Here is a 17,537-nt window from a genome sequence, read left to right as displayed (position 1 = left end):
CGGGTTCGTGGTATAGGGGTTAATACTTTTATTATTAGTTGCGATCTGGGAGGAATTGCGGATATAAAGGTTTTGACTTGTTAGGTTTATTTTTGGGAGGCGTGTTCAACTTTTACGGGATATTTAACTTTTGTGTGCCTTTTTTATGCGCCGTAAGTCACTCCGGAAATGTATATTTACTCACACTTCTGGACATCACTAGTTTATTCGACTTATGGCAATTTATGAACTGCCGGCACCGTATATGGGATTCCATTATGTGTGACGTGTAATTATGGGCCAAACTGGTTTCAACAGTTGCGCTGAAGCCTGCGCCGCATATGTAATCTCACCCATGATTTTTATTTAATGAGTGGGCAGCTGAACTTTGACATTAAAAGGACATTCTAGTAAAAAAATTAAATGCACATAGATGAATTACATCTTTGAATAGAAACATACTTGTAATGTACATGTATTGGCAAAAATTCTTCTAGTAAAAGTTATAGATGTTTTATTAACATTTTTCTCTGCATGTGAAGCATAGCTAGTTATTCTCAGTGCACCAGCATTTTAAATACGACAGCTGCTCAGAGCGCTAGTGGGGCTTGTATCAAGTCAGCAACTAACAAATTGAGTCATTACCAGATGGTACAAGCACCTTTAACTCTCTGAGCAAGTGCTCTGTTTAAAATACTGGTGTACAGAGCATACTTAAATACACTTTTGAAACAGCTATAGCTTTGATTAGAAGCATTTTTGCTAATGCATATATATTACAAAAATGCTTCTATTCAAAACTAAAATACATCCATGTGGATTCCAATTTTGGCTGGAATGTCCCTTTAACATAAATGTTTTGGCATTAAAAATACAGTATATACATTTTAATTCTCTTTATACATTAAACTACATGCAATAGAGGGTTTTTTTTTTAGCAATAAATGTCCAGCAGCCAACATTTTATATAGATTTATGTATGATATTTATAAAAAATCATTTTTATGATGGCCTCTCATTTTTATAAAAATATCAAATAAATTTAAATTGCATCAAAAATTGCTTTAATTGAAGCTTAGCAAAAATATGCTTTGGCATTAAATGTTCTTTGCTACTTAAATGATTAACTAGGAATTGATGCTAAGGTCATGTGGCCACTACTTGTGACATCATAAATCGTGATATTCCATCCCTGACACCAGCTCAACTGAACTACTCTAAGTAGAGATACAAAGCGAATAGGAAGCAGACATTTGTCTTCTATACAGTTATTACCTCTAGTATTTTGAAGACTAATAGAAGTTTAAAACAGCCACTGCTAGGAGCTTACAGCTCCCTTAAGGTGAGCTGCTAATTAAAAAAAATATATATAAATATGTCATGGATAAAGGGGAGAGGAGAGATAACCAGGAACGAAATCCTAGTTCAAAAGACAGGGAAATCAGCACTCTTTTTAAAAAAGAAAAGCTCAAGAGACCAATCAATTACAAAAAATGCTTTTAATCGTGGAAAAGAGGCTCCTCCCACCGAACGAACACCGTCACCCAAGAGACTATATACAACTACTGTATTTTATATAGCAAAGTATACCAGAATCTTGAGTATAAAAGTTGATAGCTAGATATAAACAAATATCAATAAAGAAGATATTTGTTTATATCTACCTATCAACTTTTATACTCAAGATTCTGGTATACTTTGCTATATAAAATACAGTAGTTGTATATTGTGTCTTGGGTGACGGTGTTCGTTCGGTGGGAGGAGCCTCTTTCCCACGATTAAAAGCATTTTTTGTAATTGATTGGTCTCTTGAGCTTTTCTTTTTTTAAAAAAGACCCGATTTCCCTGTCTTTTGAACTAGGATTTAGTTCCTGGTTATCTCTCCTCTCCCCTTTATCCATGACATATTTATATAAGGGTCTGCACCATTTTGTAATTGGTATTTTCAGACACGTATGTGTTTGACACCTATACTAGTATCACTTTAGCTCAATACAGCAATTGCGTCCTCTCCGTCTTTCTCTCGAATATTAATATATATATATATATAGATTAAAAAAATTACTGACCATGACCAACATATAAAAGTACTGACCATGACCAACATATAGAAAGGGCCAATCAATCAAATATATCTTCTAAACATGAAGAAGGTAGTTTTTGGAGGGTAAGATCTAGACTTTTATATCTGCTTGTCATGCTGTGGCTCTGTTCGTCTGTCAGAACCTATATTGAGAGTCTTTCTTAACCGTATCTGAAGTAAAGATGTGTCTGTGGGAAGATGCTATATGCAAATGTAAGTGGTGATGTCACTAGGCAACATTTATTTTAAAATACATGGGGCTAGATTACAAGTCAGTCGCAAACAGTTTTGCGCTAGCGCAATGTCGTTTTCACAATCCATTTTCATTCCGCTGATATTACAAGTGCAACAAAATTGCGATTGCGCTAACCCAATAGCCTTTTATGCTTCAATCTTTTCTGAAATCTAAGAGCTGTGGTTAACTGGATTCCAAAATTAAAAAGTTGCACAAAACACTTTGCAAATACATTACAAAGTACACTTACACCCATATCTGAACTATTAACCAATAAAATGCCACCCCCACATCACAAGGTACCTAAATAAACTGTTAATCCATAAACCGCAATCCCCCACAAAGCAATACCTAAATAAACTATTAATCCCTAAACTGCCATCCCCTCACATCACAAGGTACTTAACCCTTTAAGGACACAGCTTTCAGTTTGCTCAATTGTTTTATGACGAAAAAATTCCGTCATATGTCATTAAGAGGTTAAATAAACTATTAACCCCTAAACCACCACCCCCCTCATCACAAGGTACCTAAATAAACTATTAACCCCTAAACTGCCACCCCCACATTAAAAGGTACCTAAATAAACTATTAACACCTGAACTGCCATCCCCCCACAAAGCAGTACCTAAATAAACTATTAACCCCTAGCCGCCATCCCCTCACATCACAAGGTACCTAAATAAACTATTAACACCTAAACTGCCATCCCCCCATAACGCAGTACCTAAATAAACTATTAACCCCTACACCGCCACCCCCCTACATTGCAAAGAACCTAAATAAACTATTAACCCCTAAATCACAATCCTAAAATTACCAGGAAAAAAATAACATTACACAAAAGTAAAAAAAAATAACATTAAAGAAAAAAAAAAAATAAATTAAAAAAAAAAAATCCTATTCAAAAAACAACCCCCCAAAAAATCCAATTCTAAAAATAAACTACCAAAAGACCTTAAAAAGGCTTTTTGTAGGGCATTGCCTTAAGGCGATCAGCTCTTTTACTTAAAACCCCCACTAATCCCTCTAACATTACAACCCCCACCCCTCAAAATAAAAAATAACTAAAAAAAATTAAATTACTCATTGCTCTGAAAAGGGCATTTGGAAGGGCATTGCCCTTAAAAAGACATTCTGCTCTTTTGCTGCCGAAGTAAAAATAAATAATTAACACTAACCCTAACTAAATGTCTTCTTTCCATTGATGGCGGGGACGTCGTTCCTCCTCATGCGATCTTCAACACGGAGGTCCTTTTCATATGATCTCCAGCCACACACTGAATAGCAGAGGTGTAACTAGAAACCACAGAGCCCAGGTGCAAGAATCAAAGAAGCCCCCCCCCCCAAAAAAAAAGGGAATTTTATAAATATAGTTTTTTTTATTTATTTTTTACATTTAACACAGGAAAAAAAATGTGAATCAGATGAGGGGGGCAGTTATCAAGCCGTCAACCTCAAATACGCTGGAATTCCGCAGCGTATTTGTGGCGAGGATGATTTGCCTTAGTTATCAAAGGCTACAGACCGGCAAAGTAGAATTCTGTGACGTAAACTTCGATCCGCCGGACTCCGTCCGACACAGATTGATTCTTACGTCACTCCAGATGTTCCGCACACAAGTACGGCACAATCTGACTACTTTTGCTAGTTATCAAAAAACTAGCAGGTACGCTCGGCACTTTTACGGCCCAGCGTACCTGGTTTTCAAACCGCCACCCTGGAGGCGGCGGATCCCATAGGAATCAATGGGAGTCTGACCATAGCGAAAGTACAAGTTCGCTGCTGCCAGACATCCCATTGATTTCTATTGGAGCTGTCTACACCTAACACCCTAACATGTACCCCGAGTCTAAACACCACTAATCTGTCCCCCCTACACCGCCGCAAATAAATAAAGTTATTACCCCCTAAACCGCTGTTCCCGGAGCCCCCCCGCAAGCTACTCTTTACCTATTAACCCCTAAACCGCCGCTCCCTGACCCTGCCGCAACCTATATTAAATTTATTAACCCCTATCTTGCCCCCCCTACACCGTCACCACCTATAATAAATTTATTAACCCCTATCCTGCCCCCCACTACACCGCCACCACTGTAATAAAATTATTAACCCCTAAACCTAAGTCTAACACTAACCCTAACGCCCCCCTAACTAAAATATTAATTAAATCTAAATAATATTTCTATTATTAACTAAGTTAATCCTATTTAAAACTAAATATTTACCTGTAAAATAAACCCTAATATAGCTACAATATAAATAATAATTATATTGTAGCTATCTTAGGATTTATTTTTATTTTACAGGCACCTTTCAATTTATTTTAACTAGGTACAATAGCTATTAAATAGTTATTAACTATTTAATAGCTTACCTAGCTAAAATAAAGAGAAATTTACCTGTAAAATAAAAACTAACCTAAGTTACAATTACACCTAACACTACACTACACTTAAATAAATTATTCCTATTTAAAACTAAATACGTACCTGTAAAATAAACCCTAAGATAGCTACAATATAATTAATAATTACATTGTAGCTATCTTAGCATTTATATTTATTTTACAGGTAACTTTGTATTTATTTTAGCTAGTTAGAATAGTTATTAAATAGTTATTAACTATTTAATAACTACCTAGCTAAAAGAAATACAAAATTACCTGTAAAATAAATCCTAACCTAAGTTACAATTAAACCTAACACTACACTATCATTAAATAAATTAAATAAACTACCTACAAAGAACTACAATTAAATACAATTACATAAACTAACTAAAGTACAAAAAATAAAAAAGCTAAGTTACAAAAAATAAAAAAAATAAGTTACAAACATTTAAAAAAATATTACAACAATTTTAAGCTACTTACACCTAATCTAAGCCCCCTAATAAAATAACAAACCCCCCCAAAATAAAAAAAATGCCCTACCCTATTCTACATTAAAAAAGTTCAAAGCTCTTTTACCTTACCAGCCCTTAAAAGGGCCTTTTGTGGGGGCATGCCCCAAAGAGTTCAGCTCTTTTGCCTGTAAACGAAAAATACAACCCCCCCAACATTAAAACCCACCACCCACATACCCCTAATCTAACCCAAACCCCCCTTAAAATAACCTAACACTAATCCCCTGAAGATCATCCTACCTTTAGTTGTCTTCACTCAGCCGAGCCACCGATGGAACTGAAGAGAACATCCGGACCGGCAGAAGTGATAATCCAAGGGGCGCTGAAGAAATCTTCCATCCGATGAAGTGATCCTCCAAACGGCGCTGAAGAAATCTTCCATCCGGGCGAGGTCATCTTCCAAGAGGCGCTGAAGAAGTCTTCTATCCGGGTGAGGTCATCTTCGAAGCCGGGTCTTGAATCTTCATCCCGCCGACGCGGAACATCCTTCTTTCCCGACAGACTACCGACGAATGAAGGCTCCTTTAAGGGACGTCATCCAAGATGGCGTCCCTTCAATTCCGATTGGCTGATTCAATCCGCTTGGAGGATCACTTCATCGGATGGAAGATTTCTTCAGCGCCCCTTGGATGATCACTTCTGGGTTGTATTTTTCTTTTACAGGCAAAAGAGCTGAACTCTTTGGGGCATGCCCCCACAAAAGGCCCTTTTAAGGGCTGGTAAGGTAAAAGAGCTTTGAACTTTTTTAATGTAGAATAGGGTAGGGCATTTTTTTTATTTTGGGGGGGTTTGTTATTTTATTAGGGGGCTTAGATTAGGTGTATGTAGTTTAAAATTGTTGTAATATTTTTTTAAATGTTTGTAACTTATTTTTTTTATTTTTTGTAACTTAGCTTTTTTTATTTGTTGTACTTTAGTTAGTTTATGTAATTGTATTTAATTGTAGTTATTTGTAGGTAGTTTATTTAATTTATTTAACTTGGGTTAGGATTTATTTTACAGGTAATTTTGTATTTATTTTAGCTAGGTAGTTATTAAATAGTTAATAACTATTTAATAACTATTCTAACTAGCTAAAATAAATACAAAGTTACCTGTAAAATAAATATAAATGCTAAGATAGCTACAATGTAATTATTAATTATACTGTAGCTATCTTAGGGTTTATTTTACAGGTAAGTATTTAGTTTTAAATAGAAATAATTTATTTAAGTGTAGTGTAGTGTTAGGTGTAATTGTAACTTAGGTTAGTTTTTATTTTACAGGTAAATTTCTCTTTATTTTAGCTAGGTAAGCTATTAAATAGTTAATAACTATTTAATAGCTATTGTACCTAGTTAAAATAAATTGAAAGGTGCCTGTAAAATAAAAATAAATCCTAAGATAGCTACAATATAATTATTATTTATATTTTAGCTATATTAGGGTTTATTTTATAGGTAAGTATTTAGTTTTAAATAGGATTAATTTAGTTCATAATAGAAATATTATTTAGATTTATTTAATTAATATTTAAGTTAGGGGGGTGTTAGGGTTAGTGTTAGACTTAGGTTTAGGGGTTAATAATTTTATTACAGTGGCGGCGGTGTAGTGGGGGGCAGGATAGGGGTTAATAAATTTATTATAGGTGGCGACGGTGTAGGGGTGGCAGGATAGGGGTTTCTAGGTATAATGTAGGTGGCAGCGGTGTCTGGGAGCGGCGGTTTAGGGGTTAATACATTTATAAGACTTGCGGCGGGGTCTAGGAGCGGCGGTTTAGGGGTTAATACATTTATAAGACTTTCGGCAGGGTCTAGGAGCGGCGGTTTAGGGGTTAGTAACTTTATTTAGTTGCAAGGGGCTCCGGGGGCGCCGGTATAGGGGGTAGAACAGTGTAGTTTAGTGTGAGTGCTTAGTGACAGGCTAGCAATAAAGCTGGGAAAAAGCCGAAGAGCAGCGAGATCGGAGGAGTGATAACTATCACAGTCCGCTGCTCATCGCCCCGCTGCTTTTTGACAGCTTTATTTGATAACTTAGGCGTATTTTCTCAGGTCCGCGGTGGCGAAGGTAGGCGAGCTTAGGCGGGCGTATTGGGCCGGCGAAGGCAGGAAAGTTGACACGTTGATAACTACCCCCCTACATATCTACAAAAGGAGGTACCCTGTGCCCACAGTCGTGAGATGGTCTGACCACCTATTACTGTATATAGTGACACTGTTTAACCCACCAATACTGTATATAGTGAGTCAGTGACACAGTCTGTAATCTGCGGTTGAGATGGCTGGCCTGTCCCTACCTGCCCCAGTACTTTATAAAGTGACCACAGTAGTCTATGAAATAGTAGTCCAGCCCCCCGTACTGTATATAGTGGTACTGTATAGGCTGACACTGTTTACCCCCCGCCCCCCCCATGCTGTAGTAGCAAGGTCTGTAATATGTTGGTTCCACAAACATACACACACACACACATACATGCATAAATACACACACAGTCACATACATACACACACACACATACATGCATAAATACACACTCAGTCACATACATACACACACACATACATGCATAAATACACACACAGTCACATACATACACACACACATACATGCATAAATACACACACAGTCACATACACACACACACACACACATAAACACCAATGGGTAAAACAGAAACACTAACCCCTGTAGTCAGAGACACTAGTGAAGCATCATGTCCCACTCACATGATATTAGTACGACCTCTGCACCCCCTGTAGTTTCGTCCCTGCTGAATAGTGAATGTGAGGTACCCCTTTAATATAGGGGTACCCTTGCATTCCGATTGACTAATTTGAATCTTCAAATTCAAATCAGCCAATAGAATTAAAGGAAAAAGCTTTGTGTAATGTTAGGGTTTTTTTCTGTAATGTTAGTTGGGTTTTTTTCTTTCTGTAATGTCAGGTTTTTTTCCCCTGTAATGTTATTTTTTTTTTTATTTTATGTAAGATTAGGTTTTTATTTAATTTTAGAGGTAAGTTTTTTTTTAAGGTAGTTAGGATTTTTTTTTAGTAAATTTAGGGGTATTTTAATTTGGATTAAGATACAGGGTGTTAGGTTAGAGGGTTTGGATGTTCGTTTTTTAACTTTGAGTTTTGGGGGGATGGGGGCTGAGGGGTTAATAGTTTTAATTAGTATTTTCAATGTGGGTGGATGTGTTTTAGGGGTTAATAGTTTTAAGTAGTGTTTGCGATGTGGGGGATGGCAGTTTAGGGGTTAATAGTTTATTTAGGTACTTTGCGATGTGGAGGATAGCGTTTTAGGGGTTAATAGTTTTATTAGTGTTTGTGATGTGGGGGATGGCGGTTTAGGGGTTAATAGTTTATTTCGGTACTTTGTGATGTGAGGGATGGAGGCTTATGGGTTAATAGTTTATTTAGGTGCTTTGCGATGTGGGGGGATGGCAGTTTAGGGATTAATAGGCTAGGGGCTTATGGTAGGGTGTTAAGATTTTTTCACTTTTTTCTCACCATTGATTTCTATGGGGAATGCAAAAATGCAAGTTCGTCTGTTAGTTTTTTCCACCACCACTTTTTGATCTAATACATGTACACGCACACAGAAACTCAGCTTAGGATTTTTGCACTTTTCAGGTTACCGCTAGCGCAAAATACTTTTTTTTTCCAATAAAAATACCAGTGGAACCCGACAAGCGCAAAAAGCTTAACCGTAGTGATGTTTTTCGCTAACGGAAAAAAAATATTTACCACAGCACTTGTAATCTAGCACATGTCTAGTGCAAATGTTTTCTGACTAGGGGCACTGATGTACTGTATTTGTCTACTATGTTGTCCATTCATCTTAACAACCATCAGACTCCTAACAAACAACTGAGATTTACTAATAATTCTAAATACTTTGCAAGGACAAATTCCCCACATAAGGTGAAAACATAAACTCCAGTAACTAGTTTTGCCATTTAATGTCACCATTTTTAAAATGTATGCAATAAATAAAACTGTCCTTAACCACTTGTAAATCCTTAAAATGATAGTAAATAAGACTATAAGAATGTTGCAATGAAAAAGATATAATACTTTGCAAGTAAAACCACATTTTTTTAAGTGTATGTATATATATATATATATATATATATATATATATATATATATATATATTTTATAATAAAAGGTTTATAATCCTAATTGGTATTTTCTGTTCCTCCGCACCCTTTCATTTGCTCTTTTGGCTGGGCTGTGATGTATAGAGCCGTCCAACACTCTCTCTAGACTTTCTACGGGCTTTAAAGGGGCTGGACTTCAAGATTGTCATATGACACACATGCTAATTGGATGTTCACTGGAATTCCCCCCCCCCCCAAAAAAAAAGGAGTTAATCCAAGTGGGTTGGCATAACATTGCAATAGAAGCTTTACTATATGAACTAATTTGACCCTTTCACACATGGATTAAAAACAAAAAAAGTACATATATACTTTTTTAATGGAAAATATTATATATATAGCATTTGATTAGTTAAAGTTTATCATAACTTAAACTCTGAACTCTTCCATTATTTTCAAACTTCAGCTGTTAAATTGAGAACTCCTGGACTGATTAAATTGCTACAGGCATTTTTCTTGTTGCTCTTGCGTGCAGCATATCGTGGTATGAGGGGGAGGAGAATTTTATTTACAATTTCAGTTGAAACAGCTGAAACCAGCAACTTCCTGCTTTTTTAACAATATATTGGAATCAGACAACAATGTAGGTTATTTGCTGTTTAAAGGGACATGAAGTTTAAATATTTTCTTCATGATTCAGTTAGAGCATACAATTTTACAGTTTCAAATTTACTTCTAGTTTCAAATGTGCTTCATTCTCTTTATGTTTTTTGTTGAAGAGGTATCAATGCACTACTGAATGCTAGATGAACACATATGTTGAGCCTATAACAAGAAGCATATAAGTACATCCACCAATCAGCAGCTAGCTTACAGTTGTGCATTGCTACTCCTGAACCTACCTAGTTATGCTCTTCAACAAAGGATATCAAGGTAATTATAGAAGTAAATTGGAAAGTTATCGTTCTCTTAATAATGAAAGAGAAATAAAATGGGGTTCATGTCCCTTTAATGGGGATGCTTTTTAAATATGTTCATATTTTGAATTAAAGTGAATATTTACCAGCAGAAAAAAAACAAAGACTGCTATCTTTGGAGTGTAACAAACAGATATAGTGGTATATATGTGGGTAATTGGGTAGATTAGTTAAACCACTAGAATGTTTTTATTGAGAAAAACATAACCTGTTCTAAAGTAAAGATATGTTTGTGGGCATATGCTTTACTGCACACTTGCACTTTTGTCACCTAGGAAAACTGGCTCAAAATATGCAAAAAAAATGACTTGGTGCACCATTTTGGTGCATCAGTCTACATTTATTTCCTGATATCAAGGTTCAACATTTCTATGAATTAGCGCTCACAAACCATAAAAATAACCATTGGCAGAGATTTACTAATCATGATAAAAAAATTCAAATCTTTTATTAGTCAATATAACTGACTCTCTTGTTCTTTCTGGAGAATTATTATATACTCACCGGCTACTTTATTAGGTACACCTGTTTAATTGCTTGGTAACACAAATTGCTAATCAGCCAATCACATGGCAGCAACTCAATGCATTTAGGCATCTAGACGTGGTGAAGACGACTTGCTGAAGTTCAAACCGATCATCAGCATGGAGAAGAAAGGGGATTTAAGTGACTTTGAATGTGGCATGAATCTTGGTGCCAGACGGGTTGGTCTGAGTATTTAAAAAACTGCTGATCTACTGGGATTTTCATGCCCAACCATCTCTAGGATTTACAGAGAATGGTCCAAAAAAGAGAAACTATCCAGGGATCGGCAGTTGTGTGGATGAAAATGCCTTGTTAATGTCAGAGGAGAATGGCAGACTGGTTCTAGATGATAGAAGGGTAACAGTAGCTCAAATAACCACTCATTACAACCAAGGTATGCAGAATACCATCTCTGAAAGCACAACATGTCGACCCTTGAAGCAGATGGGCTACAGCAGTAGAAGACCACACCGGGTGCCACTCCTGTCAGCTAAGAACAGGAAACTGAGGCTACATTTCACACAGGCTCACCCAAATTGGACAATAGAAGATTGGAAAAACATTTGTATGTGTATATATATATATATATATATATATATATATATATATATATTTATATTTATGACAAAAAGAGCTATTATCACTTTCGATGCCCTTATCACGGCGATTGCTAGAGTAGGCTTTTTGAGGTAGGCTTTTTATTTGAGGGGTGGGAGTTACTTTGTTTTAGAATTGGGATTTTTTTTGTCAAGTATAATAACTTAATCACTTAAGGGCAATGCCCTACCAAATGCACTTATCGTGGCAATTGTAGAGGGATTTTCATTTTGGGGTGGACTTAATTTTAGGATAGGCATAACTTTTTTTATGTTCGGTAGTGCTTTGTTTTTTTGGTAATGTGTTTTTTTAATTTTGTATAATTTTAGTCTTTAGTTTTTTTGTGTAACTTATGTGTAAGGTTATAGATCTGAGGGGCTAGCTGTTAGGTAGTTAAAGGGACATGAAACCCAATTTTTTTCTTTTGTGATTTAGAAAGAGCATGTCATTTTAAACAACTTTCTAATTTACTTATATTATCTAATTTGCTTCATTCTCTTGATATCACGTGATGAAAAGCATATCTAGATATGTTCAGAAGCTGCTGATTGGTTGCTGCACATAGAGGCCTTGTGTGATTGGCTCACACATGTGCATTGCTATTTCTTCAACAAAGGATATCTAAAGAATTGAGCAAATTAAATAATAGAAGTAAATTGGAAAGTTGTTTAAAATTGCATGCCCTATCTGAATCATGAAAGTTTAATTTTGACTAGACTGTTCCTTTAAATAGTGTAGGGCTAGTTTGCATTGGTAGGTTGTTGCGATTTAGGGGTTAATAGGTTAGGGTGTGTTTGCAATGGGGTTTTTGGTGGTTTGGGGATTAATAGGTTAGGGGGTGTATGCGGTGGGTGGTTGTGGTAATTTAGAGGATAATAGGTTAGGAGGTTTCTTGCAGTGGGGGGTTATAGTGATTTAGGGGTTAATAGTTTAGGTGGGTTTGCAGTGGGGGGTTATGGTACTGTAAGAGTTAAGTAGTGTAGGGGTTATTGTGGTGGGGGGTTATGGCAGTATAAGGGTTAGGATAGGCTATATATTGACGTGGGCTATTGGCCATATTGGGGTTAATAGGTTAGGAAGCTATTGTCTAATACTGTGTTTTAAATGTGATATTCGATTTGAATGTGACATTCGAATTCAAAATAGTATTTCTAGTCTAATACTGTGTTTTATAAATGTAATATTCAAATTCGAATGTGACATTCGATTCGAATGTGATATTCAATTTGAATGTGACATTCAAAATAGTGTCTCTAGTCTACAATTGTTTTATAAATGTAATATTCGAATTTGAATGTGATATTCGAATGTAACATTCAAATTCGAATGTGACAATCGAATTTGAATGTGACATTCGAATTCGAAATGTGACATTCGAAAACTGTAAATAACATTCGAAAATTGAATTTTTAAGAATATTCGTTCTCATCAACATTCTATTATGTAAATCGAATTTCTACAATAACATTCGTTCTAACATTCGAATTTGGATATAAACACATTCGCCCATCCCTAGTGTTAATGTGTTATGTGTGTCTAGGGGTCCTAGATATGTTTTTGCATAATCTGAGTCCTGCATTTATTGCTGGGAGGACAACCCATAATATTTACTTAATCTATTCAATTTACTAAATCCATGTATTAATCTATGCAGCCTAATCAACAACACAACTCACACATTCTTTAATAGAAAATTCTGTACAATAATATAGAACTTTTTGAGTCTTTTCCTTCTTAGATAATTTAGTTTAGTAAGTTTGATATTCAACATTTACAAAAAAAAGTTTTTAAAAATATTTACAAACCGTAAGAGAGACACTAAGTGCTCCATGTACAAAGAAGCAGCGCTGCTCCGGAGCCCTTGAGGGGCAGGTTTGCATATGTGAGCCTGCTTCCTGCAATATTAGAAGCAGCGGTCATTAGACCGCTTCTTCTTACATCCTACGCCACCTCTGAGGTGGTGAGGGAAAATCACAGAGAGCTTGCTCGATCTTAGTGATTGACAGCCCCTTCAGACGCGTGATTGGTCGTGCGAATGAAGGGGCGGGTATTACAAACTCGGGTTTAGAATTTTTTTTCTTATGATGCATTTCAAATTTTTTAATTTAGATCTACCGATTTTTTTATTTTACTGAGTGTAACTTCACATTTTCTTAAAGGGACATGAAACCCAAATTTTTTCTTTCATGATTTAGAAAGAGCATACAATTATAAACAACTTTCTAATTTACTTCTATTATATAATGTGCTTCATTCTCTTGATATTCTTTGCTGAAACGCATATCTAGATATGCTTAGTAGCTGCTGATTGGTAGCTGCACATAGATGCCTGCTGTGATTGGTTCACCGCGTGCATTACTATTTCTTCATTAAAGTATATCTAAAGAATGAAGCAAATTAGGTAATAGAAGTACATTGGAATGTTGTTTAAAATTGTATTCTCTATGTTAATCATGAAAGAAAATGTTTGGGTATAGTGTCCCTTTAAGTGTGCACAAGCAAATTTCATTGTAGTTACCTTTAAAAGTTTTTAAATCTGTGCACGTTTGTCTTGCTACATAGTTAGAAAACAATATATTCAAAACAAATTGTACAGTATTTTATGTAAACACTATAAAGTATGCGATAAGCCAGTAGATATATATATATATATATATATATATATATATATATATATATATATATATATATATATATATATATATATATATATATATATTAGGACTGACTCCCTTAATGCTGAGGACCCTTAATGCTGAGGAAAAGAGGCAAACAATTATCCTGAGTAGTCTCAACTGCACTTCTGCTAATGTGCCTGCTATCTTTGCTAAGGCAGATAAAGAATTTGAGATATCTAAGGTTTCTTGCAAACAAAATCTCACCAGTACTAGAAAAAGATTCTCCTAAAATTAACAATCTGAAAAACAGTGAGATAAAGAAGAGCCTTAAAGCCTTGCTGGTCTGTACACACTGTGGAAACTAATTATTGTGTAACAGGTGTTAGTACATTTTTAAAATGATGTTTTCTGTCACCTTTGTGTCCCATTCAGCGGGATTATGAGTTCTGCATAAATATTTTCACTAGACATGTGCATGGCGAAAAAATTCGGTTTCATATTGATTCAGATTTTTTCTAATTTCGGTTCGGAGCGATTCGAATTCTGAAAAATTTGAATCAATTCGGTTCGGATTTGTTTCGGATTCATTCGGATTCGAATAAATTCGGTTCGGATTTGTTTCGGATTCATTCGGATTCGAATAAATTTGGCTGGATTCGGTTCGGTTCGGAAATTCGGAATTTCGGTAAGTGTTAGGTGGGATTAGACTAGTATTATGTACTGTACATTAGGTGTAACCCATAGCAGAGTGAAATAACCTAATATACTGTACAATACTAGTGTAATCCATGGCCATCCGAATCTACCGAATAAATCCGAAGTAATTCGGATTTATTCGGTAGATTCGGCACTATTTTAATTCGGAGATTCGGTTCGATCCAAATCTCCGAATTTGCCGAATTTTCAGAATTTCCGAATCGAACCAAACCGAATCGCACATGTCTAATTTTCACAAGCAGTTTCTTGTGATGCGCTTTATATAGGGGTTATAATATACACGCTATACAGAGTAATTATTTTGGATATGAAATTTATTAAAATAATATGAAGCTGTGGATGTTGTAAGACAGTCTGTTAATGATTTTATACTAAAGAAAAAAAATGATATTCAATTTTATGGAATCAGGGTATGAAAATGTACTAAACTTTAGAATTCCACATTTGTTTCTCATATATATTTTGTGCATTAAAAGAATAGTCTAGTCAACATTAAACTTTCATGATTCAGATAGAGCATGCAATTTTAAGCAACTTTCTTATTTACTCCTATTATCAATTTTTCTTCATTCTCTTGGTATCTTTATTGTAAAAAGCAAGACTGTAAGCTTAGGAGCCGGATCATTTTTGGTTCAGCACCTGGATAGCACTTTCTGATTGGTGTCTAAATGTAGCCACCAATCAGCAAGCGCTATTTAGGTGCTGAACCTAAAATGGATCGGCTCCTAAGCTTACATTCAAATAAAGATACCAAGAGAGGAAGAAATCTTGATAATAGGAGTAAATTAGAAAGTTGCTTAATATTGCATGCTCTATCTGAATCATGAAAGTTTAATTTTGACTAGACGGTTCCTTTAAAATATGTAGAAAGTAAATACAAGAATATGAAGAAATTGTATAATTATTAATTTAGATAAAATTACATGTTTTACAGGCAAGGGTTGACTATGGATCTAAAACTACTGATCTCCCTAAGAAATCTGACAAAAATTAGACTTTTAAAAGGTAAGAACAAAACTTTATAAATTGTTATTCAGAAATGTATTTGGGTAATTTAAAGGACAATTTAAAACAGTAGAATTGCATAACTAACAAGTGCATATAATAAAAAGACAATACATTAACATTCTAAATTTCACAAAAACTGTAGATTGTTTTTATGACAAATGTTTTTTTTACTCCCATTTCCAGCCCCCTGTACCATGTGACAGGCTTCAGCCAATCACAGACTAGAATACATATACCCTGTGAGCTTGTGCACATGCTCAGTAGGGGCTGGTGCTTAAAAAAAATGTGCATATAAAAAGAATTTGAAAAATTCTTAAAATTGTGTGCTCTTTTTGAATCATGAAAGTTTTGTTTTAATTGATTGTCCATTTAAATATTAACAGTGTTGGGATACCAACTCTATATATCAGATTCTCTATCTCTATGACATGGGAAGTCCATAATTGTACTAAACCCACACTGTAAGGCCAGCCCCTTTAATCCCACACTGTTTGGCCAGACTCTTTAATCCATATGTTATTCTATGTAGCCTAATTACTAAAGCTCACTATAAAATAACATACAAACTGGTGACTCTATTCCAGCTTAGAGTATAGTTGAATACGTACAATATTCTGGGTTATTTTCAAAAGTGAAAATATGTGGTGCTCTCAGCCAAGAAATTCCTGATATGTAAATTAGGTCTCTGGAGTTATCTAAATGATAAGGACTGTCCATTATAAAATCAGCACAGTTTCTTCAACCCATATATTATTTGATGCAGACTTATCACTAAAGCTCAGTCATTTTTAAATAAGTTATTTAGAATTACATGGATGTCTCATTCATTATTAAAGGGACACTAAACCCAATTTTTTTCATTAATGATTCAGATAGAGCATGCAATTTTAAGCAACTTTCTAATTTACTCCTATTGTCAAATTGTATTCATTCTCTTGCTATCTTTATTTCAAAAGCAGGAATGTAAAGCTTAAGAGCGGCCCATTTTTGGTTCAGAACCTAGGTTATTCTGTCTTATTGGATTGCTAAATTTAGCTACCAATAAGCAAGTGCTATCCAGGGTGCTGAACCTACATTGGGCTGGCTCCTAAGCTTTAAATTCCTGTTTTTTTAAATAAAGATAGCAAGAGAACAAAGACAAATTGACAGTAAGAGTAAATTAGAAAATTGCTTAAAATTACATGCTCTATCTGAATCATGAAAGAAAAAAGTTGGATTTAGTGTCCCTTTAATATACTGAACAGCATCACACAGTAATTGTTGAGTCTTTGCCAGCTTAGTAAATGCAGTTGAGTAAATTCAATATTCTCCATTCTTATAAAAAAGTTTTCAAACTATTTGCAAACAGTAACAGATATTTACAAGATATTCACACAATATTCCAGTGTGAAAAGGAAGTACAATCCCTATATTTGTAATAAATTGATTTACTTGATTCAATAATTAAATAGTAAATGTCAATATCTTAGTAAATATTAAAATATCAAAATTAAAGAAATGTTTCTCTTTGTAAAGTGTTCAAACTCTTCATGAATTTATTCTCCTTTGTTAAAAATATGTATCTTAAAGGGACATAATACTCATATGCTAAATCACTTGAAAACGATGCAGTATAACTGTAAAAAACTGACAGGAAAATGTCACCTGAGCATCTCTATGTAAAAAAGGAAGATATTTTACCTCTTAATTTCCTCAGCTTAGCAGAGTAAGTTCTGTGTAAAAAGTTATACTCAACTGCTGCTCAGCTGCAGGTAAAAAAAAATAAAAAAATGAAGAAATGAACAGCAGCCAATCAGCATCAACAGTGCTG

The sequence above is a fragment of the Bombina bombina genome, chromosome 7 (assembly GCF_027579735.1).
Source record: "Bombina bombina isolate aBomBom1 chromosome 7, aBomBom1.pri, whole genome shotgun sequence".
NCBI classification, from domain to species: Eukaryota; Metazoa; Chordata; class Amphibia; order Anura; family Bombinatoridae; genus Bombina; species Bombina bombina.
This window is presented reverse-complemented; position numbering follows the sequence as displayed.